The sequence below is a fragment of the Pan paniscus genome, chromosome 1, assembly GCF_029289425.2.
Source record: "Pan paniscus chromosome 1, NHGRI_mPanPan1-v2.0_pri, whole genome shotgun sequence".
Taxonomy (NCBI): Eukaryota; Metazoa; Chordata; class Mammalia; order Primates; family Hominidae; genus Pan; species Pan paniscus.
This window is the reverse complement of record NC_073249.2, coordinates 214,479,917-214,502,398: the sequence shown is the minus strand read 5'-3', so window position 1 is coordinate 214,502,398 and position 22,482 is coordinate 214,479,917. Positions and strand designations below refer to the sequence as shown.

The following is a 22,482-nucleotide window of genomic DNA, read 5'->3' as shown; positions in this document are numbered from 1 at the left end:
CAGTAAGATCAATACATCTTGTTCTTTTTTCTCTTCTCAGCAGAAGTCCCAGCACTTTTCATCTTTCAATCTCACCTCCTTTTCCTGACAATAGAGAGGCAACAAGAACTCAGGGCATGCAATGGGGCTCAACTTCTACTCTCTGCCACAATTTCATCATGATTCCCCCAAAGAGCAGAGCCCCAGGAGCCAGCAGGGGCAGGGTGGGCATTTCTGGACTGGATTCATTCATAATAAGATCAAAATTTCTAATTCGTATGCCTCAGGTGCCATCTGCTGATAGATCCGACTAGATGGTATAATTGAGTGTTGCAAGGATTATATTTTATGGTGTTTTTACAAATGTACTATTATGAGCCAGGTGCAGTGGGTCATACCTGTAATTCCAGCACTTTGGGAGGCTGAGTCAGGTGGATTATCTGAGGTTGGGAGTTTGAGACCAGCCTGAGCAACATGAAGAAACCCCTTCTCTACTTAAAATACAAAAAATTAGCCAGGCGTGGTGGCACACGTCTGTAATTGCAGCTACTTGATAGGCTGAGGCGGGAGAATCGTTTGTACCTGGGAGGTGGAGGTTGTGGTGAGCTCAGACTGAGCCATTGCACTCCAGCCTGGGCAACAGTAGCAAAACTCCGTCTCAAAAAAAAAAGATAAAATAAAATTTATTATTATGGCTGGGCATGCTGTCTCACACTTCTAATCCCACCACTTTGGGAGGCCAAGGCAGCCTCGCGATTTTGAGACCAGCCTGGCCAACATGGTGAAACCCCATCTCTACTAAAAATACACAAAATTTGCTGGGAATGGTGGCATTCGCCTGTAATCCCAGGTATTCAGGAGGCTGAGGCAGGACAATCACTTGAACCCGGGAGGTGAGGGTTGCAATGAGACGAGATCGCACCACGCACTCCGGCCTAGGCGACAGAACATGAAAAAAAATTTACTATAATGTGAATACTATTAGAGTATAAATATTTGTGTTGTAACTTATGTATATGAAAGATTAGAACTTTTAAAGAATGCAACGTGATATTTTAAGAATGGTTAATGGCCAGGTGTGGTGGTTCATGCCTGTATTCCTGGCACTTTGGGAGGCCGAGGTGGGTAGGTCACGAGGTCAGGAGTTCCAGACCAGCCTGGCCAACATGATGAAACCCTGTCTCTATGAAAAATACAATAAATTAGCCTGGCGTGGTGACAGGTGCCTGTAATCCCAGATAGTCAGGAGGCTGAGGCAAGAGAATCGCTTGAACCCGCGAGGCAAAGGTTGCAGTGAGCCAAGAATGCACCACTGCACTCCAGCCTGGGTGAAAGAGGAAGACTCCGTCTCAAGGAGGGTGAGAAAAAGAATAGTTAACTTGGTTTGAAATGTCAAAACAAATGAGATTTTAAAAACCAATTTTAAAGACACTGAACAATAATCATTTCTTCTTTAAAATATATTTAGAATAATACAATTTTAGCTTTGAAAGGAAACATTACAGTTTTAAAAAATATTGTGTTTATTTTATTTTATTTTATTTTATTTTATTTTATTTTATTTGGAGACAAAGTCTCACTCTGTCGTCCAGATTGGAGTGCAGTGGCATGATCACGGCTTACTGCAGCCTTGACCTCCTAGGCTCAGGTGATCTCCCTGCCTCAGTCCCCCTAGTAGCTGGAACAACAGGCATGCACCATCATGCCTGGCTTATTTTTGTATTCTTAGTGAAGACCAGGTTTCACCATGTTGCCCAGACTGGTCTTGAAATTCTGGGCTCAAGCGATCCACCTGCCTCGGCCTCCTAAATTGCTGGGAGTGAGCCCTTATAGGCATGAGCCACCGCACCCAGCCTTGAGTTTATTTATTTATTTATTTTGGAGATGGAGTCTTACTCTTTCACCCAGGCTGGAGTGCAGTGGTACGATCTCAGCTCACTGCAACCTCTGCCTCGAGAGTTCAAGCAATTCTCCTGTCTCAGCCTCCAGAGTAGCTGGGATTACAGGCATGCACCACCACACCTGATTAATTTTTGTATTATTATTATTTTTTTTTTTAGTAGAGACAGAGTTTTGTCATTTTAGCCAGGCTGGTCTGGAACCCCTGACCTCAGGTGATCCACCCGCCTCGGCTTCCCAAAATGCTACGACTATAGACGTGAGCCACCACGCCCAGCCTATTTTTTTCTTTACAGCAGTTTTAGATTCACAGAAAAACTAAGCAGAAACTGCAGAGTTCTCATCTACCTTCTTCCCCCTTCAATACACAGCACCCCCACAGGATCAGCACCCACACCAGCACAGAGCATTCGTCACAACCAATGAGCCACAGGGACACATCATTATCACCCAATGTCCATAGTTCACATGAGGGATCATTGCTGGTTTTGTAAATTCTGTGTATTTTAACAAAGGGATAATGACATGTATCCACCATTAGAGCATCATGGAGAGTAGTTTTCTTTCCCTAAAAGTCCTCTGTCCTCTTCCCATTGATCCCATTGTACTCCCAACCCCTTGCATCCACTGGGCTTTCTACTGTCTCCTTAGAAAAATGCAAAAGCTTTTTCTGAAATGTCTAACAGGATGAGTCTTTTCAGATTGCCTTCTTTCACTTGTACAATAACGTGCATTTAGGAATTTTTCATGTCTTTTTACAGCTTTATAATAGTTCACTGACTGGATGGATCAGTTTGCTTATCCAGTCACTGACCGAAGGGCAACTTGCTAGCTTCCAAGTTTTGGCGATTATGAATAAGTTGCTGTAAACATCCAGGTGTGGGTTTACTCACTTCATTAAATATCCAGGAGCATGATTACGGAATTGTAGGGGTATGGTATGTTTTACAATGATTTCTTCTTTCTTGACAATCTCACTTGTTCGATATTGTTGCTAAAGGTCAGGAACTTTGTCTCCATCATCCTGTGTTCCCACTGCTGAGCATGGAAGGTGGCACTTGGTAGCAAATGCTGTTGACCACGTGATGCATGGAAACGTTTATCATTGGTATAGTCACTAAATTGCTACCTTGGGGACATCAACATTAGCTCACTACCAATAATATAAATAAATTGGATTATGGAAAAAAATGGCCCTTGTGATACTGTGGATACTCCAGGTGTATCATGAACGTCCAGCAATTGACCAGGCACAGTGGCTCACATCTGTAATCTCAGCACTTTCAGAGACTGAGGTGGGTGGATCACTTCAGTCAGGAGTTCGAGACCACTCTGGCCAACATGATGAAACCCTGTCTCTATTAAAGATAAAAAATTAACTAGGGGGTTGAGCCAAGATGGCCGAATAGGAACAGCTCCAGTCTACAGCTCCCAGCATGAGCGGTGCAGAAGACGGGTGATTTCTGCATTTCCAACTGAGGTACCAGGTTCTTCTCACTGGGGAGTGTCAGAAAGTGGGTGCAGGACAGTGGGTGCAGTGCACCGAGCGTGAGCCAAAGGAGCGTGAGGCATTGCCTCTCCTGGGAAGTGCAAGGAGTCAGGGAATTCCCTTTCCTAGTCAAAGAAAGGGGTGACAGATGGCACCTGTAAAATCCGGTCACTCCCACCCTAATACTGTGCTTTTCCAACAGTCTTAGCAAATGGCACACCAGGAGATTATATCCCGTGACTGTCTCAAAAGGTCCTATGCCCACGGAGCCTCACTCATTGCTAGCACAGCAGTCTGAGATCAAACTGCAAGGCGGCAGCAAGGCTGGGGGAGGGGCGCCTGCCATTGCCGAGGCTTGAGTAGGTAAACAAAGCAGCCAGGAAGCTGGAACTGGGTGGAGCCCACTGCAGCTCAAGGAGGCCTGCCTGCCTCCGCAGACTCCATTTCTGGGGGCAGGGCATTGCCAAACAAAAGGCAGCAGAATCCTCTGTAGACTTAAATGTCCCTGTCTGACAGCTTTGAAGAGAATAGTGGTTCTCCCAGCACGCAGCTGGAGATCTGAGAATGGACAGACTGCCTCCTCAAATGGGTCTGTGACCCCTAAGTAGCCTAACTGGGAGGCACCCACCAGCAGGGGCAGACTGACACCTCACATGGCCAGGTACTCCTCTGAGACAAAACTTCCACAGGAATGATCAGGCAGCAACATTTGCTGTTCACCAATATCCACTGTTCTGCAGCCTCTGCTGCTGATACCCAGGCAAACGGGTTCTGGAGTGGACCTCCAGCAAACTCCAACAGACCTGCAGTGAGGGTCCTGACTTTTAGAAGGGAAACTAACAAACAGAAAGGACATCCACACCAAAACCAAGTCTGCACATCAGCATCATCAAAGACCAAAGGTAGATAAAACCACAAAGATGGGGAAAAAACATAGCAGAAAAACGGGAAACTCTAAAAATCAGAGTTCCTCTCCTCCTCCAAAGGAACGCAGCTCCTCACCAGCAATGGAACAAAGCTAGAGGGAGAAGGATTTTGATGAGTTCAGAGATGAAGGCTTCAGATGATCAAACTACTCTGAGCTAAAAGAGGAAGTTCGAACCCATGGCAAAGAAGTCAAAAACATTGAAAAAAAATTAGATGAATGGCTAACTAAAATAACCAATGCAGAGAATTCCTTGAAGGACCTGATGGAGCTGAAAACCATGGCACGAGAACTACGTAACAAATGTACAAGCCTCAGTAGCTGATTCAATCAACTGGAAGAAAGGGTATCAGTGAGGGAAGATCAAATGAATGAAATGAAGTGAGAAGAGAAGTTCAGAGATAAAAGAATAAGAGGAAATGAACAAAGCCTCCAAGAAATATGGGACTATGTGAAAAGACCAAATCTATGTCTGACTGCTGTACCTGAAAGTGATGGGGAGAATGGAACCAAGCTGGAAAACACTCTTCAGGATATTATCCAGCAGAACTTTCCCAATCTAGCAAGGCAGGCCAACATTCAAATTCAGGAAATACAGAGAATGCCACAAAGATACTCGTTGAGAAGAGCAACTCCAAGACACATAATCGTCAGATTCACCAAAGTTGAAATGAAGGAAAAAATGTTAAGGGCAACCAGAGAGAAAGGTCGGGTTACCCACAAAGGGAAGCCCATCAGACTAACAGCGGATCTCTCGGCAGAAACTCTACAAGCTAGAAGAGAGTGGGGGCCTATATTCAACATTCTTAAGAAAAGAATTTTTGACCCAGAATTTCATATGCAACCAAACTAAGCTTCATAAGTGAAGGAGAAATAAATTCCTTTACAGACAAGCAAATGCTGAGAGATTTTGTCACCACCAGGCCTGCCCTATAAGAGCTCCTGAAGGAAGCACTAAACACGGAAAGGAACAACTGGTACCAGCCACTTCAAAAACATGCCAAATTGGAAAGACCATCGATACTAGGAAGAAACTGCATCAACTAAAGAGCAAAATAACCAGCTAACATCATAATGACAGGATCAAATTCACACATAACAATATTAACCTAAAATGTAAATGGGCTAAATGCTCCAATTAAAAAACACAGACTGGCAAATTGGATAAAGAGTCAAGACCCATCAGTGTGCTGTATTCAGGAAACCCATCTCACATGCAGAGACACACATAGGCTCAAAATAAAGGGATGGAGGAAGATCTTCCAAGCAAATGGAAAACACAAAAAGGCAGGAGTTGCCATCCTAGTCTCGGATAAAACAGACTTTAAACCAACAAAGATCAAAAGAGACAAAGAAGGCCATTACATCATGGTAAAGGGATCAATTCAACAAGAAGAGCTAACTATCCTAAATATAGATGCACCCAATACAGGAGCACCCAGATTCATAAAGCAAGTCCTTAGAGACCTACAAAGAGACTTAGACTCCCACACAATAATAATGGGAGACTTCAACACCCCACTGTCAACATTAGACACATCAATGAGACAGAAAGTTAACAAAGATATACAGGAATTGAACTCAGCTCTGCGCCAAGCGGACCTAATAGACATCTACAGAACTCACCACCCAAAATCAACAGAATATACATTCTTCTCAGCACCACACTGCACTTATTCCAAAAATTGACCACATAGTTGGAAGTAAAGCACACCTCAGTAAATGTAAGAGAACAGAAATTAAAACAAACTGTCTCTCAGACCACAGTGCAATCAAACTAGAACTCAGGATTAAGAAACTCACTCAGTGTGTGATGTTCCCTTTCCTGTGTCCATGTGTTCTCGTTGTTCAATTCCCAGCTATGAGTGAGAACATGCAGTGTTTGGTTTTTTGTGCTTGTGATAGTTTGCTGAGAATGATGGTTTCCAGCTTCATCCATGTCCCTACAAAGGACATGAACTCATCATTTTTTATGGCTGCATAGGATACCATTAGGAGGTATACCTAAGGCTAAATGACGAGTTAATGTGTGCAGCACACCAACATGGCACACGTATACATATGTAACAAACCTGCACGTTGTTCACATGTACCCTAAAACTTAAAGCATAATAATAATAATAAAAGAAACTCACTCAAAACCGCTCAACTACATGGAAATTGAACAACCTGCTCCTGAATGACTACTGGGTACATAACGAAATGAAGACAGAAATAAAGACATTCTTTGAAACCAATGAGAAAAAAGACACAACATACCAGAATCTCTGGGACACATTCAAAGCAGTGTGTAGAGGGAAATTTATAGCACTAAATGCCCACAAGAGAAAGCAGGAAACATCCAAAATTGACAACCTAACATCACAATTAAAAGAACTAGAGAAGCAAGAGCAAACATATTCAAAAGCTAGCAGAAAGCAAGAAATAGCTAAGATCAGAGCAGACCTGAAGGAAATAGAGACACAAAAACCCCTTCAAAAAATCAATGAATCCAGGAGCTGGTTTTTTGAAAAGATCAACAGAATTGATAGACTGCTAGCAAGACTAATAAAGAAGAAAAGATAGAAGAATCAAATAGACGCAATAAAAAATGATAAAGGGCATATCACCACGGATCCCACAGAAATACAAACTACCATCAGAGAATACTATAAACACCTCTATGCAAATAAACTAGAAAATCTAGAAGAAATGGATAAATTCCTCAACACATACACCCTCCCCAGAATAAACCAGGAAGAAGGTGAATCTCTGAATAGACCAATAACAGGCTCTGAAATTGAGGAAATAATTAATAGCTTACCAACCAAAAAAAGTCCAGGACCAGATGGATTCACAGTCGAATTCTACCAGAGGTACAAGGAGGAGCTGGTACCATTCCTTCTGAAACTATTCCACTTAATAGAAAAAGAGGGAAACCTCCCTAACTCATTTTATGAGGCAAGCATCATCCTGACACCAAAGCCTCGCAGAGACACAACAAAAAAACAGAATTTTAGACCAATATCCCTGATGAACATCGATGCAAAAATCCTCAATAAAATACTGGCAAACCGAATCCAGCAGCACATCAAAAAGCTTATCCACCAATATCAAGTCGGCTTCATCCCTGATATGCAAGGCTGGTTCCACTTACGCAAATCAATAAACGTAATCCATCACATAAACAGAACCAATGACAAAAACCACATGATTATTTCAGTATGTGCAGAAAAGGCCTTTGATAAAATTCAACACCCTTTCAGGCTAAAAACTCTAGATAAACTAGGCATTGATGGAACGTATGTAAAAGTAATAAGAGCCATTTATGACAAAACCACAGCCAATATCATACTGAATGGGCAAAAGCTAGAAGCATTCCCTTTGAAAACCAGCACAATGCATGGATGCCCTCTCTCACCACTCCTATTCAACATAGTATTGGAAGTTCCGGCCAGGGCAATCAGGCAAGAGAAAGAAATAAAAAGTATTCAAATAGGAAGAGAGGAAGTCAAATTGTCTCTGTTTGCAGATGACATGATTGTATATTTAGAAAACCCCATCGTCTCAGCCCAAAATCTCCTAAAGCTGATAAGCAACTTCAACAAAGTCTCAGGATACAAAATCAATGTGCAAAAATCAAAATCATTCTTATACATCAACAATAGACAAACGGAGAGCCAATCATGAGTAAACTCCCATTCACAATTGCTAAAAGAAAATAAAATACATAGGAATACAACTTACAAGGGATGTGAAGGACCTCTTCAAGGAGAACTACAAACCACTGCTTAAGGAAATAAGAGAGGACACTAACACATGGAAAAACATTCCATGCTCATGGGTCTGAAGAATCAATATCATGAAAATGGCCATACTGCCCAAAGTAATTTATAGATTCAATGCTATCCCCATCAAGCTCTAATGGAGTTTCTTCACAGAATTAGAAAAAACTACTTAAAACTTCATATGGAAGCAAAAAAGAACCTGTATACACAACACAATCCTAAGCAAAAAGAACAAAGCTGGAGGCATCACGCTACCTGACTTCAAACTATACGACAAGGCTACAGTAACCAAAACAACATGGTACAGTTATCAAAACAGATATGTAGACCAATGGAACAGAACAGAGGACTCACAAATAATGCCACACATCTACAACCATCTGATCCTTGACAAACCTGACAAAAACAGCTAATGGGGAACGGATTCCGTATTTAATAAATGGTGTTGGGAAAACTGGCTAGCCATATGCAGAAAACTGAAACTGAACCCCTTCCTTTCACCTTATGCAAAAATTAACTCAAGATGGATTAAAGACTTAAATGTAAGACCTAAAGCCATAAAAACCCTAGAAGAAAACCTAGGTGATACCATTCAGGACATAGGCATGGGCAAAGACTTCATGGCTAAAACGCTAAAACCAATGGCAACAAAAGCCAAAATTGACAAATGGGATCTAATTACAATAAAGAGCTTTTGCACAGCAAAAGAAACTATCATCAGAGTCAACAGGCAACCTATAGAATGGGAAAATTTTTTGCAATCTATCCATCAGACAAATGGCTAATATCCAGAATCTACAAGGAACTTAAGCAAATTTACAAGAAAAAAACAAACAACACTGTCAAAAAGTGGGTGAAGGATACTAACAGACAACTCTCCAAAAAAACCATTTATCCAGCCAACAAACATATGAAAAAATGTTCATCACCACTGGTCATTTAATTTGCATTTCTCTAATGCAAATCAAAACCACAGTGAGATACCATCTCATGCCAGTTAGAATGGTGATCATTAAAAAGTCAGGAAACAACATATGCTGGAAAGGATGTGGAGAAATAGGAATGCTTTGACACTGTTGGTGGGAGTGTAAATTAGTTCAACCATTGTGGAAGACAGTGTGGCAATTCCTCAAGGATCTAGAACCAGAAATACCATTTGATCCAGCAATCCCTTTACTGGGTATATATCCAAAGGATTATAAATCCTTCTACTATAAAGACACATGCACAAGTATGTTTATTGCAGCACTATTCACAACAGCAAAGACTTGGAACCAACCCAAATGCCCATCAATGATAGACTGGATAAAGCAAATGTGGCACATATACATCATGGAATACTATGCAGTCATAAAAAATAAGTTCATTTCCTTTGCAGGGACATGGATGAAGCTAGTAACCATCATTCTCAGCAAACTAACACAGGAACAGTAAACCAAAACACCACATAAGTGGGAGTTGAACAATGAGAACTCATGGTCACAGATAGGGGAACATTACACATCAGGGCCTCTCGGGGTGTGGAGGGCTAGGAGAGGGGTAGCATTAGGAGAAATACCTAATGTAGATGACGGGTTGATGGGCGCAGCAAACCACCATGGCATGTGAATACGTATGTAACAAAACTGCACATTCTGCACATGTATCCCAGAACTTAAAGTGGAAAGAAGAAAGAAAGAAAGGAAGGAAGGAAGGAAGGAAGGAAGAAAGAAAAAGAAAGAAAGAAAGAAAGAAAGAAAGAAAGAAAGAAAGAAAGAAAGAAAGAAAGAAAGAAAGAAAGACAAGACAAGACAAGACAAGACAAGACAGTGGAGGGGAGGGGAGGGGAGAGGAGGGGAAGGGAAGAGAAGGGAAGGGAAGGGAGAAGAAAAGAAATACCCATAAAATAGGAAAGCTGGCTGGTCACAGGAGAAGCATGAAAATATCAAGCAGTGATTTCATATAGCAGCAAGAAAAGAGCTTGTAAAATTAGCTGCAAGAATAAGGATAAGCCTTGACCAATAAGATCCGAGCAAGCAGGAAGGGGCTATGCTGGCTGACACTGAATTGGTCAGACATGGCACTGGGTTTGACCCTTGCCCTACCCCAGGCCTAATTATACACCTATTATGACAGTAAGTCACACACCAGCGCCAGGACGGTTCTGAGAATGCCCATATTTAGTATAAAAATAGTTAACACCTAGCCAGGTGCAGTGGCTCATGCCTGTAATCCCAACATTTTGGGAACCTGAGGCAGGCGGATCACCTGGTGTCGGGAGTTTGAGACCACCCTGACCAACATGGAGAAATCTCGTCTCTACTAAAAATACAAAATTAGCCGAGTGTGGTGGTGCATGTCTGTAACCCCAGCTACTCCAGAGGCTGAGGCAGGAGTATTGCTTGAACCCGGGAGGCGGAGGTTGCAGTCAGCCAAGATCGCGCCATTGCACTCCAGCCTGGGCAACAAGAGCGAAACTCCATCTCAAAACATAAATAAATAAATAAATAAATAAATAAATAAATAAATAAGTGACACCTCAGTTCTAGGAAAACTTCACCATTTTTTCTTAAAATCCTAATGATTATTTCAACCTCTCCTTAGAAATCCTATAAAATTAGAAACCCAAACTCTCTTGTACCTGACTCGCTCTCTTGAATAAGCCCTCTCTTGAGTGTGTTCCTTTGCTTTGCAATAGACACTTCTTGCCTTTTGCTTCATTCTGCCTACTTCCTAAACTCTTTCTTGCAGCGGTGACAAGAATGTGGACACTGGTTGGTGATTGAGTCTCTGGGCACCTGGAGACGACCTAAGCACTATGGCAATAGTCAGTCTAAAAATCACACAGGATATCCCAATTCACTCTCTGGTTTTCTTGGGGGAAAAATCCAGTAACTTTGGCCCCATATCCCCAAGGGGCATCACTCAGCACAAACTGAGAAGCAGCAGTCCTACCGCTGGGTTGTAAGTATGTGGCTTTATTCCGGGGTTCTCTATTCCATTCCATTGGTCTATGTCTCGACCTTCATACTGGCACCACGCAGTTTTGCTTACTATTGCCTTACTGTATAAATTGAAGTCAGGTAATGTGATGCCTCCATATTTGTTCATTTTGCTTAGAATTGCTTTGGCTCTTCAGCCTCTTTTTCATCTCCATATGAATCTTAGGATTCTTTTTTAATCTTGTGAAAATGGTGTTTGTATTTTGGTGTATGAAATTTTTAGACTGACGTTTTTAGATTGATGTTTGATGTTTGCAGTTTTTAGATTGCTTTGGGCAGTGTGGTCATTTTCACAATATTGTGTCTGTCAATCCATGAGCATGGGATGTTTTTCTACTTTTTTGTTGTCTATGATTTTTTTCAGCAGTGTCTTGTAGTTCATCTAATAGAGATCCTTTACCTAATGGTTAAGTGTATTCCTAGGTTGTTTTTGTTATTGTCACTGTTTTTGTTGTTGTTTTGCAACTATTGTGAAGGGATGGAGTTCTTGAATTGATTTTCAGCTTGCTTGTTGTTGGTATCAAACAGTGGTACTGATTTGTACATATTCATGTTGTACCTGAGATTTAAGTGAATTCATTTATCGCATCTACGAGTCTTGGTGGAATCTTTCCAGTTTTCTAAGCACATATGATCACATCATTGGCAAACACAGGTAGTTTCACTTCCTTCTTTCCAATTTAATTATACTTTATTCCTTTTGCTTACCAGATTGCTCTGACAAAAATTTTCAGTCCTATGTTGATTACAAGTGGATAAAGTGAGCATTTTTGTCTGCTTGTAGTTCCTAGCAGGAATACTTTCAACGTTTCTTCATTCAATATGATGTTGCATGTGGATTTGTCATTTTTGGCTTCTATTATTTTGATGTATGTTCTTTCTAGGCATAGTTTGTGTAAGCGTAGTCTATTATTTTACAAGCTCAGATTTGTACTCTGTTTTTCCTGAGTGCATTGTGAGATTTGGCATCTATTTTACCTGATATAAGTACAGCTACTCTTGCTGTTTTTGGTTTCCAGTTGCATGGAATATCTTATTCTACCCCTTCACTTTCCATCTACATGTATGCTTATAGGTGAATTGAGTTTCTGGAAAACAGCCTATAGTAGGGTCGTATTTTTTTACTCATTCAAAGACCCTATGCCTTTCACTTGCAGAATTGAGATAAATTATATTCATTGTTTTTATTGATAAAGGCTTAGTGCTCCCATTTCATTTCTTGTTTTTTGGTTGTTTAGAGACCTCTCTCTTCCATCCTTTTCTTATTGTCTTTCTTTGTGTTTAAGTAATTTTCTCTTCTGGAATCCTTGGAATGTGACTCTTCTGGCCAGAAACCTCTGTGGCTGGGGGCACCTTTGCCAGAGTTTTGATGGGGTTCACTGGGTTCGTTCTGCCCATGCAGCCTGGTAGACTATGCTTGGCTCATGTTTCAGGCCTGGAGCACATGCCTATTAAGGGCGGGTCAGGGCTGGAGTGGTGAGGGGTGTGTGAGTGAGCAGGGGGTCTGGCCACTTTGGACGGTCACCGGCTGCTGCTGCTGCAGCAGTGGGATGGGCAGCTCCAGGTGCCAGCATGGGTGCCAGATTTCTGCAAGGCTGCAAATGAATCAGGCACAGCACAAACAGCTTCCATGGTTGTCACTGGAATACACAGTGACACCAACACTGAAAGCTTGGAAATGCCAGGTACTGCAGAACCCCCAAAAGGGAGTCACAGCCCTGGCTCAGGAAGCTCCCACATCTGGGCTCCTGGAAGAGTAGTCGCTCTTCTCTTTTTCTCTTCACCTACAATTTGGTGAGCAAGGGGCATGTTTCAGCTTTATTTGTGTTATTGCTCTTTTACCCCACCATTAGGCGGGTCTCAAGTTTTTGTCCTGTGACCAGGAAGAGTGAAATATGCAGGCAAGTGGAGGGTGAGTGAGATAAAGAGGAGCTTTACTGAGCAATAGAACAGCTCAGAGACCCACAGTGGGTAACTTCTTTCTGCAGCCAGGGCGTCCTGATGAGTGTTTAGCTCTGAGCAGAGAGGAGGCCCTGGGGTGCGTGACCCCTCCCTCCTGGCAGGTCATTCCATCATCACCACAGCTCTCAGTAGAGAGGAGGCCCTGGAGTGGGTTGCTGCTCTCTGCAGGAAAGTCATCTCATCATCTCTACAGCTCTCAGCAGAGAAAAGGACCCGGAGTGGGTTGCTTGTCTCTACAGGAAAATCATCCCAACAGTGGGTAGTTCCTCTCTGCCACTGGTCTTCCTAATGTTCTCCCTGAGTCTGGGGTTTTTTTGACATCAGACAGGAGAAAGTATGCACTTATTGGGTCATAGGTGGCCATGAGCAGGCACAGAAAAGGCAACACATGTTCCCACTCTGGTCCATAGGACTGGTGGCCGAGCCCACGGGCTTCAGGCCCTCCTTGATCAGAAGGTGGAGCTTCACCAGTGACCCTCACCTTCCTGTCCAGGATTCTGTCTGCCTCCCACCACCAACCATGGAGTCCAGGTCACTTGTACCAAGGAGCATCCAAAGACCAGTGCTGATCAGTCCGCAACACCCCTCAGCCTCCCTCCTACACTCATCAAGGCCCAAAGTCCAGAGGGTTCAAGACAGCAGTGGGATGGTGCATCAGCACTGATCCGAGTGTGCACAGACCCGCCTGGGCTGTGACAGCATCTGGGCTTGACCACAACCACACTCCAAAATTAGAGCAGGTGCCATGAGAGATGAGGCAGTGAGAGCGGACACCCCCAAGCTGCAGGAGAAGGGGGGATCTCCTGGACCCTCGAGAGTACTGGGGGACCTCATTTGGTAACTGTGACCTGGACAGCTTCAGTTGCATCTTTGGAGCTACTGACCTGCCAACTCAGGAGGACCAGGACTCCCTCTTGTCCCAGGCTCCCATCAGCTCTGAAGTGTACGCAGCCTTGGCTGTGCCCTTTCTCTGTGTTTCCCTGCAGAAGTGACAGTTGAGAAGCAGGTACACAGCAGCTCTGGCCAACCCCGCACAAACAAACCCAATGCTCCTGGGTGTGGTTTAACCAGCCCCAACTGCACTATCATCCAGGAGCTTGCAGGCTAACAGCAGGCAGTGAGCAGTGAAGTAGAGGCTGTGGTGGAGACTCCAGACCTGGGACAAGGTTCCATTTTGCCATGAGAGGGTGTGGGTGGCACAGCTGGATGCCTCAGGGAAATGGAGCACAGGCCTGCCTCATGACCCAGTCAAGGGGGGTGCCTCCAGGAGTGGTTCATGGTTCCCAGGCCCAGCAATCGGGCTGGTCACCCCTATGGGGGGCGGATCTCGGAAACACAGCATGGGGTGGTTCCGCATAGAACCTCCCTTCAAGACCTGGGAGCTTGACACTGTTAGCAGGATGGGCACAGTGGCCAGATAGCTGGCCAGGTCCTTGAAGCAGGTGCCATTTCTGCTTCTCACCCTGGCCCCCTGATGGATGGCCCCAGCTATGCCTTCTGGGCCTGGCATCCGCACATCTTGTGAGAGCGTGGCACCACCCCATTCCTATCTTCTCCTTGGGGCCCCTCTCTGCCCATCCCTTCGTGCCTGACCAAGCTGCTCCCCTTGGGCAAAAAAGTAAGAAAAAAACTGATGACTGAAGAGAAGTAAAGAATGGGTGGAGATCATCTGTATGCCTGTTTTCCCAGCGCTTTGGGAGGCCAAGGTCAGTGGATCACTCGAAGCCAGGATCTTCAGACCAGGCTGATCAACATGGAAAAACCCCATCTCTATTAAAAATACAAAAATCAGCCAGTCTTGGTGGAACGTGCCTGCAGTCCCAGCTATTTGAGTGGTTGAGGCACAAGAATCACTTGAGCCCTGAAGGAAAGGATTGCAATGAGCCCAGATTGCACCACTGCACTCCAGCCTAAATGACGAACTGAGATTTTGTCTCCAAAACAAAACAAAGAACAAGAATGGGTGGGAAATACTTAAAATGATCAAATTTTATTTGGTTGCTTTGATGTTCTACAGCTGAAACTCAATCACAGACAAAGTAGTATTTCATTATTTTTCCATCAGTAACTCAATAACTAGATATTTCTGGTGGATAAATTGCTACAACAGGTTAAAAGTTTTCATTCAGGGGCTCTTTATTTCTGATATTCCTTGGTAACCATCCTTGCAGGGATAACATTCTCATCACTGTAGAACTTTAGCTTCTCTTTCCGACTCTGTAGGACACGGGTCCCTGAAGTTCTCATTCATGTCACCTCAACATTTTCCTCCAGCCTTGCCCCCTGCTGTTATGTTTTTTTCCCTCACACTGAGCACTTCCCTGTGCCTCCTTTAAGTTGCATGTGGCCTGGACACAGTCACTCACGCCAGTAATCCCAGCACTTTAGGAAGCTGAGGCAGGAGGATCCCATAAGCCCAGCGGAGGCAGGAGGATCCCAGAGCAACACAGAGAAACCCTGTCTCAAATTGTCTTTAATAAAAATTTTGGAATTATTTAAAAATGAAATAAATAAGAAAAGAGAAAAATAGTTTGCACCTACATAGTAGATTTTAGTGTCCAAGTGCCTGGAAGAGAACTTTGGATTTCTCTACCCCACTGGGCACGCCTTCCCTAGCAGCAAAGATGGAGCTCCAGTTCCTCAGACGGTGATGAGCCACAGGAAGGGCAGGGGGTGGGGCCAATGAAGATTCTCTTGGGCTGCCTGACTTCCCTCAGTGTACACATCAGCTCAGCCCGAAGTGGGGTGAAGATCTCCCAAATGACACGAACCAAGGAATTCAAACTCTCCTCAGGGGCAGGATATGTCTCCAGGCTTAACTTGCTCAGCCCACGGGTGTGGCGCAACAGGTCCTTCAGGGCGTCAATAGACATGCAATTTCTGCCAAAGTAGAAGGTGGTGAGCTGGGAGCAGTGGCTCAGGCCAGGCAGGACGGCACTGACTTGGGAGTAGTGGATCTGACAGCCCTCCAACACGAGGGTCTCGAGAGAGGCAGCAATTTTCTCTAGCAGAGCTCCTAGGGGTTCAAGACTGATGCGGAACAGCAGCACGTAGCTGAGATTCAGATGCTTTAGGTAACCGAGGCTTGGGTACTGGGAGAGACACTTCACATCCTCTTCCAATAGGTTGCCACAAGTTAATTCCAAGTTCTCCAAGGGGTTCTGGAGGCACCTGTGGAGATCAAGAAGTTAGTTCTGGGCAATGGTACCAGTTAGATGAAGGTAGTGGGGAATAACCTCAAGGAAAATACCTGCTTCAACCAAACACAAGTTTGTTGCCACCATCTGATGATGGTCCTCATGCAAGTTGCTGCATCATGAGGACCCTGATCGTTCAGGGGCTGTCCCATTTTAGCCTCAGCCCTTTCACCATTGCTTGTGTGATTGGTTCAAGGCCATAAAATCTCTAAAGCCTTTTTTTTTTTCATCTTTTAGCAGAAAACTTCATCTCTGGGCCACAGGTACCCGGTGGGAGATGTGCACAAAGAACTCAACTCAGCAAGGTCTAGGGACATCAGCTAGGGCTACATGTCGGCAGGGGCTCCCTGACATGCCTGCATCTGCAAACCAACTGTCACTTTTTACCACTCTCATGCCTACTCCCTCACCTCCATCCCTGAAGCACACATTTCCCATGTCAATTACCTTTCCTGGAGTTCAAAACAACCTTTTACAGACAGGGAATTAGAGACAGGATCATTCGTGATCACTAAGCTGGTGAGGACAGACTTTCTATTGTGAAATGGACAGGATGATGCGCTTTCCCTCCTTTCATACCCTCCTCTATTATCTCTTTGACATCATATCAACTTGAAACACACTTTGTAACAGGAAATTCACACGTGCACCCCCAATAGAGCTGAAACCCCCACTAACTAGCTTGTACATGATGTCCCTCTCTAGCTTCTACCCCAGGTGACCCCTCTGCCCTTATTTCAGTGATCCTGTGATAGCCACTCCAGAACATGGAACACTGAATGGGACAATGTGTTGACATTCTGGTGTCCCCTTCACTGTGACGTTGCCACTGGCTGGCACACAGTACATGCCTTCTAGTGTTTGCTGTAACAGAACAAGTCTGTGCTGTGGTCTGCATACAAAGTGCACAATCCTTTCTCACCTGATCAGCTGTTCCAGGTGCCCACTGAAGAAGGTGATCAATTTTATTTTAAGCAACTGGAGGTGTTCCAGCCTGAGGAACACAGAGCTGAATTTGGCGACTAACCGTCCTTCGAGTTCATTATCTGACGTGTAATGATGGCACCTGGAGAAAACGAGTTTGCCAAGAGTCTTCATCTCCTTCAGGTAACAACGAAGCTTTCTTATCAGATGTGGCCAGCACGTGTTGTGAATTTCCAGCTCCTCAATACTATTCAGGTATATTATTTTCTTTTTTTTATTATTATACTTTAAGTTTTAGGGTACATGTGCACATTATTTTCAATGACTTTCTGAGATATTTAATTGGCGTTAGATGATTGACCAGCTTACTACAGCACAGATGTACTAAACCTCTCCTTTGGTAAACCCACTGGAAGAGGTATCTCAGGCATTCATCCTGGGGTATTGCCTTGAGGCAGATGTCTATGAACACCTTTAAGGGCTGGTGCTCTCCCATCCTTGGACAGTCCTCTGCTGTCTGCCTCTTACTCATGGCCTCTGGGAAGCAGGACAGGGCCCAGGCTCCAGGCCATCTGGCCCAGAAATTCTCATCAACATCCCGCAAATCCAGCACTTGAAGTTTCCACCTCCTGTGGGTAAAGTAAAGGAGAGGCTCAGAATTTAGAAGGACCCATCCCTGACCTTTGCTTTCATTCTCATCCCATACATCAGCTGCTCCTGTCCTCGGTGCTCCCTGTTCTCTCTGTCTTTTCTTGGTCCCTTTTCCCTTTGGATTCTGACTGGTCCCCACTTCTATTCCCTTTACCTTCCACTGAGTAAAGGCCGGTTTCTGTTCCCACAGTGGACCCTGTATGGTGAGCAGTCCTTTCTCTGAGGATCTGGACAATGGCCAAAGCCTCCCTGAGTTTCCTCACCAACACCATCAGAAGACTCTGGGCCACACTTGGGTTACTTCTCTGCCTGACCCTGCTGTTCTTTCCCTGGACACCTAAGCCCTATCTACCAGCCCTCCTGGGTCACCTCACCTGGGGCGATCCTTCTGTATAAGCAGCCTATGAAGCCCTTCCAGCAATGCTTTCAACGGCTCCAGATGAAGCATCTTCATCAGCAATCCCAGAGGGAGGCATGTGAAAGGTCAGGCCTGCACCATCACCGTCATAGTCTGGAAGTGTCTCCTGCTGAAGGCCTCCATGAAGAGTGGGAGATAGAGCACCCTGGGCAGCTCCTCCACAGCAGAGATGGCCAAGGCCTGGTCTCTTAGCAGGCTCTGCCCTGCCAGCTCCAGGAGTCTCGGTGGGGCCTGGATCCTCATACTGATGGATCTGCAAGAAAAATCTCTAGAAGACAAATCCAGGGAAAATGTGTCACTCTCAGGGCAAACACAATCACCTCATCTTCTCCTAGGACCAATATCATTGCTCTGGTAGAGGTAGAAAAATTACTACTTTACCCCAATTCCACTGTGCTTGGTGGCCTCACATCTATACTTCTGCTTCTGCTGGTACCAGGAAGAGTATCTTCCAAACACCAAGGAGGGAGGGGTCAAAGAGACCATTGACCCATTAATTTTCATCCTTCGCTCCACTGAATCCCAGAACCACTGGACAGTGCCACTGAGGATCCTGAAATCCAAGCTCTACCTCTTTGAGGAAAAATTTCTTGTCACTTACCACCCTAAAGCAGTGAGAATGAGAGTGTCCCGTGGGCCCAGACAGCCTCCATTCTCAGTTCACACCATGAACATGCTGGGGGAACGCTAAAGGGACTCCCTAAAATCGATGCCATTATTTTTTATTTTGAAAATTTTCTACCAGAAATGGACCAGGTGCTGTGGCTCATGTCTGTAATCCCAACACTGCTGGACACCAAGGCAGGCAGATCACTTGAGGTCAGGAGTTCGAGAACAGCCTGGGCCTACATAATGAAACCATGTCTCTACTAAATATACAAAAATTAAGAATCATTTGACTCCAGAAGGCAGAGGTTTCAGTGAGCCGACATCGTACCACTGCACTCCAGCCTGGGTGACAGAGTTGGACTCTGACTCAAAAATAAACAAATTGATAAATTAATTAATTTAAATATTACCCAGGTGTGGTCATGCATGACTGTAATCCTAGCTACTCTGGAGGCAGAGGAAGGAGAATCACTTGAAGCCCAGAGGCAGAGTTTCCAGGGAGCCCAGCTCAGGGCCTTGCACTCCAGTCTGGGTGACACACTCAGAGTACATCGCAGAAAAAAACAAACTAATTCACTGGAACTGTAAAAGTGGTGTGATGGTATTCCACAGCATTTGGAAGGTATGTATAGAAATGCTAACTGTAGCTGGGCATGCTGGCTCACTCCTGTAATCCCAGCACTTTGGGAGTCTGAGGTGGGCAGATCTCCTGAGGTCAGGAGTTTGAGGCCAGCATGGCCAACATGGCAAAACCCCGTGTCTACTAAAAATACAAAAATTAGCTGGGCATGGTGGTGAGTGCCTATAATCCAAGCTACTCAGGAGGCTGAAGCAGGAGAATCACATGCAACTAGAAGCAGAAATTTCAGTGAGCCAAACCACACCATGGCACTCCAGCCTGGGCAACAATAGGGAAACTCCATCTCAAAAAAAAAAAATTAACCAGAAACTGTAAAAGTGCTACCATGCTATTCTAGAGCACTGTAACTCTAAGATGAAGGTTCCTATAGACATCACTTCCACATACTCACAATTAACCACTTTTTGATGGATCCTAGAGGCAAAAATAAATCCCACGATCTGAGCAAAACTGCACTCTTGAGATTGGTGTGTGGGATACCTTTAAGGATTTTATGAAAATGAAAGCACACTTGTAGAATCACAATAACACCAAGTCTATGAACTGTAATTGAAGGGCACAAAAACAAATAACTTCAAACGTCAAGAAATAAAAATTCATCTCACTGTAAATTTTTAATATATTTTTTAAAAACCTGCTTCGATAAGAATTTTAAAATGACAAAAACCAAGCACAAATCACAATCTGATGGATGAAGACAAAACTACATTTAGAGAAAAAATGAAAGCCTAAATCTGTTCATCTCATGAAACAGACAGAAAAATATTGTGTGCCACTTTGGGATGTGTGTCACCGTCCCTGACTGGCTGGCTGCTGATCAGATGGGCATGACCCTAAGCAGGTGGTGACTTACCAACGCTGGACTCACTTTGCAGAGTTCTGGGACCTCTCAGAGAACCAAGCAGTAGCTCCAGGAATGAGTGCTGTGGGTCTCTTCTGGGTACCCTCAGGAGCTTTTATAGACCTTTCTAACCCCACCCTTCCCTTCTCAATCACCAGCTTCCAATCAGAATGTGATACCTGATTAGATCTTGTAGTCACACCCAGTTAATCCTGATTGAGTTTTCAGCTTTCTTCTGACCAACTGATTGAATTAGACACAGATTTATGGAAGTAAAAGAATAAATAATAGAGTGAAAGTCCAAAACTCATTCATTCATTTATTCCCCAAATACTGATGAAGTTTGGTTAATAGATGACTTTCATAGTGATACAGGGAAGGGATTAATCTGTTCCTGATATTAGAACAAAAAAAAAAAAAACCTAAAGGTGTCCTTATTGGAGGATGTTTGGCCACATCAAAATTGTCAAAATGTTTCAGAGCTACAACAGCCTGAAGAAGATAGTGATGTCATTCCCAAGAAAACAGAATAAAAAGCTGTGTATATCGAATGGTCACCTCGGTTTTATGCTATCTAACATAGCAGATCATATGCACATTCAGGTAGAAGAAAGGAACCACTGAGGGTGTGATCTATCTCAAGACTAAGTCAAGGCTTCACTGAAGGAAATCAGCACAAAATGACCAAGTGAGGTGCGAACTGAGCGGAATGAGACTAGGTTTTCTAATGGGAACCTGCAAAGGAAACAAGACAATGTAAAACATGGTGGTTATCTTGTGGGCATCTAGATGTCAGGACTCAAAGTCCTTTGTCAAGATTGAGTTTATTTATTGATTGTTTGATTTTCAGACTGGGCCAACATCTGTCACCCAGGCTGGAGTGCAGTGGCATGATTTCAGCTCACTGCAACCTCAACCTGCTGGGTTCAAGCGATTTTCTCACCTTGCCTCCCGAGTAGCTGGGAATTATGGGTGCGCTCCAACATGCCCCACTAATTTTTGTATTTTTAGTTGAGATGGGGTTTCACCATGTTGGCCCGGCTGGTCTCGAACTCTTGACCTCAAGTGATCTCCCCACCTCAGCCTCCCAAAGTGCTGGGATTACAGGCATCAGCCATCTCACACACCCTAGATTGAGTTCAGAAATTCAAAGGAGAATCATCAAAAGAGATAGGTCAGACTCTTAAACCATAACATTGGCTTTGAGAACACAGGGGGCAGGTATAGTCTTGGCCCTACTAGAAGGTAAAGGGTGTTTACCCACAAAAATGATGGGCTCCTCTCAGAAAACCAGCTTGCAAAGATGGAATCTGAGAATGTGAGCTGGAGCAGAGGCCAGAGAGAAGATCGGGGCCACACTTGGGAAGGGAAAGCAAGCAAGCTCAGGCCTCCAATCCCAGCCCTTTGGGAAGCCAAGAAAGGCAGAGTGCTAGAGCTCAGGAATTTGTGAGGAATATGGGCAATGTGATGAGACCCTGTCTCTAATACAAATACAAGATATTAGCCGGGGGGAGGCAGTGTGCACCTGTAGGCCAAGCTGCCCGAGAAGTTGAGGTGGGAGGATCACCTGAGCCCAGTGAGGCTTCTACTTCCCACGCCCCACTTTGTCAACCTGAGGCTGAGGGTGAGCTCAGCACCAATAATGGTTGTGAGAATCTGTGTTCACTGAGCATCCACGAGGCACAACAGACGGCTGGTACCGATCATCCCGGACCTCAGCTCTTCCTCATGGAGAATCTAAGGCATGTTGCTATTTTCCCCATTTCTAACCTGATAAACCTGAGACTTGGCCAGAGAAAAACCTGCCCATGTTCTGGCAGCAAATGATTGGCAAACAGGCATGAGCCACCACGGTCAGCCAGAAAAAAGTACTTAATAAATTACCAGCTAACTAAATGCAACACTGCATTAGAAAGTGATAGACAGGCCAGGCTCCATGGCTCATGCCTGCAATCCCAGCACTTTGAGAGGCTGAGGCAGGTGGATCACCTCAGGTCTGGAGTTCGAGACCAGCCTGACCAACATGGAGAAACCCCATCCCTACTAAAAATACAAAATTAGCCAGGCGTGGTGGCGCATGCCTGTAATCCCAGCAATTCAGGAGGCTGAGGCTGGAGATTCGCTTGAACCAAGAAGGTGGAGGTTGCAGTGAGTCAAGATCGTGCCATTGCACTTCGGCTTGGGCAACAAGAGTGAAACT

The 22,482-nt window shown here is 44.4% G+C and overlaps 1 protein-coding gene and 1 pseudogene across 6 annotated transcripts in view; one reads left to right on the top strand and one right to left on the bottom strand.

The window, feature by feature from the left end:
• LOC134729813 (heterogeneous nuclear ribonucleoprotein C-like 2) overlaps nt 1-22,482 on the top strand; it is a 30,926-nt gene that overhangs the window by 257 nt on the left and 8,187 nt on the right. For 2 of the 6 annotated variants that reach the window (XM_063601823.1, XM_063601825.1), the window contains exons 2-3: nt 17,130-17,378; nt 17,965-19,423. The gene's annotated coding sequence lies outside the window, so the exon portion shown is untranslated. Of the gene's footprint in view, nt 1-40; nt 204-17,129; nt 17,379-17,964; nt 20,873-22,482 lie in introns of those variants that run through there. The other 4 variants (XR_010111262.1, XM_063601831.1, XM_063601830.1 and 1 more) reach the window with 4 other exon arrangements.
• Nucleotides 15,615-18,435, bottom strand: LOC134729812 (PRAME family member 2-like; annotated as a pseudogene).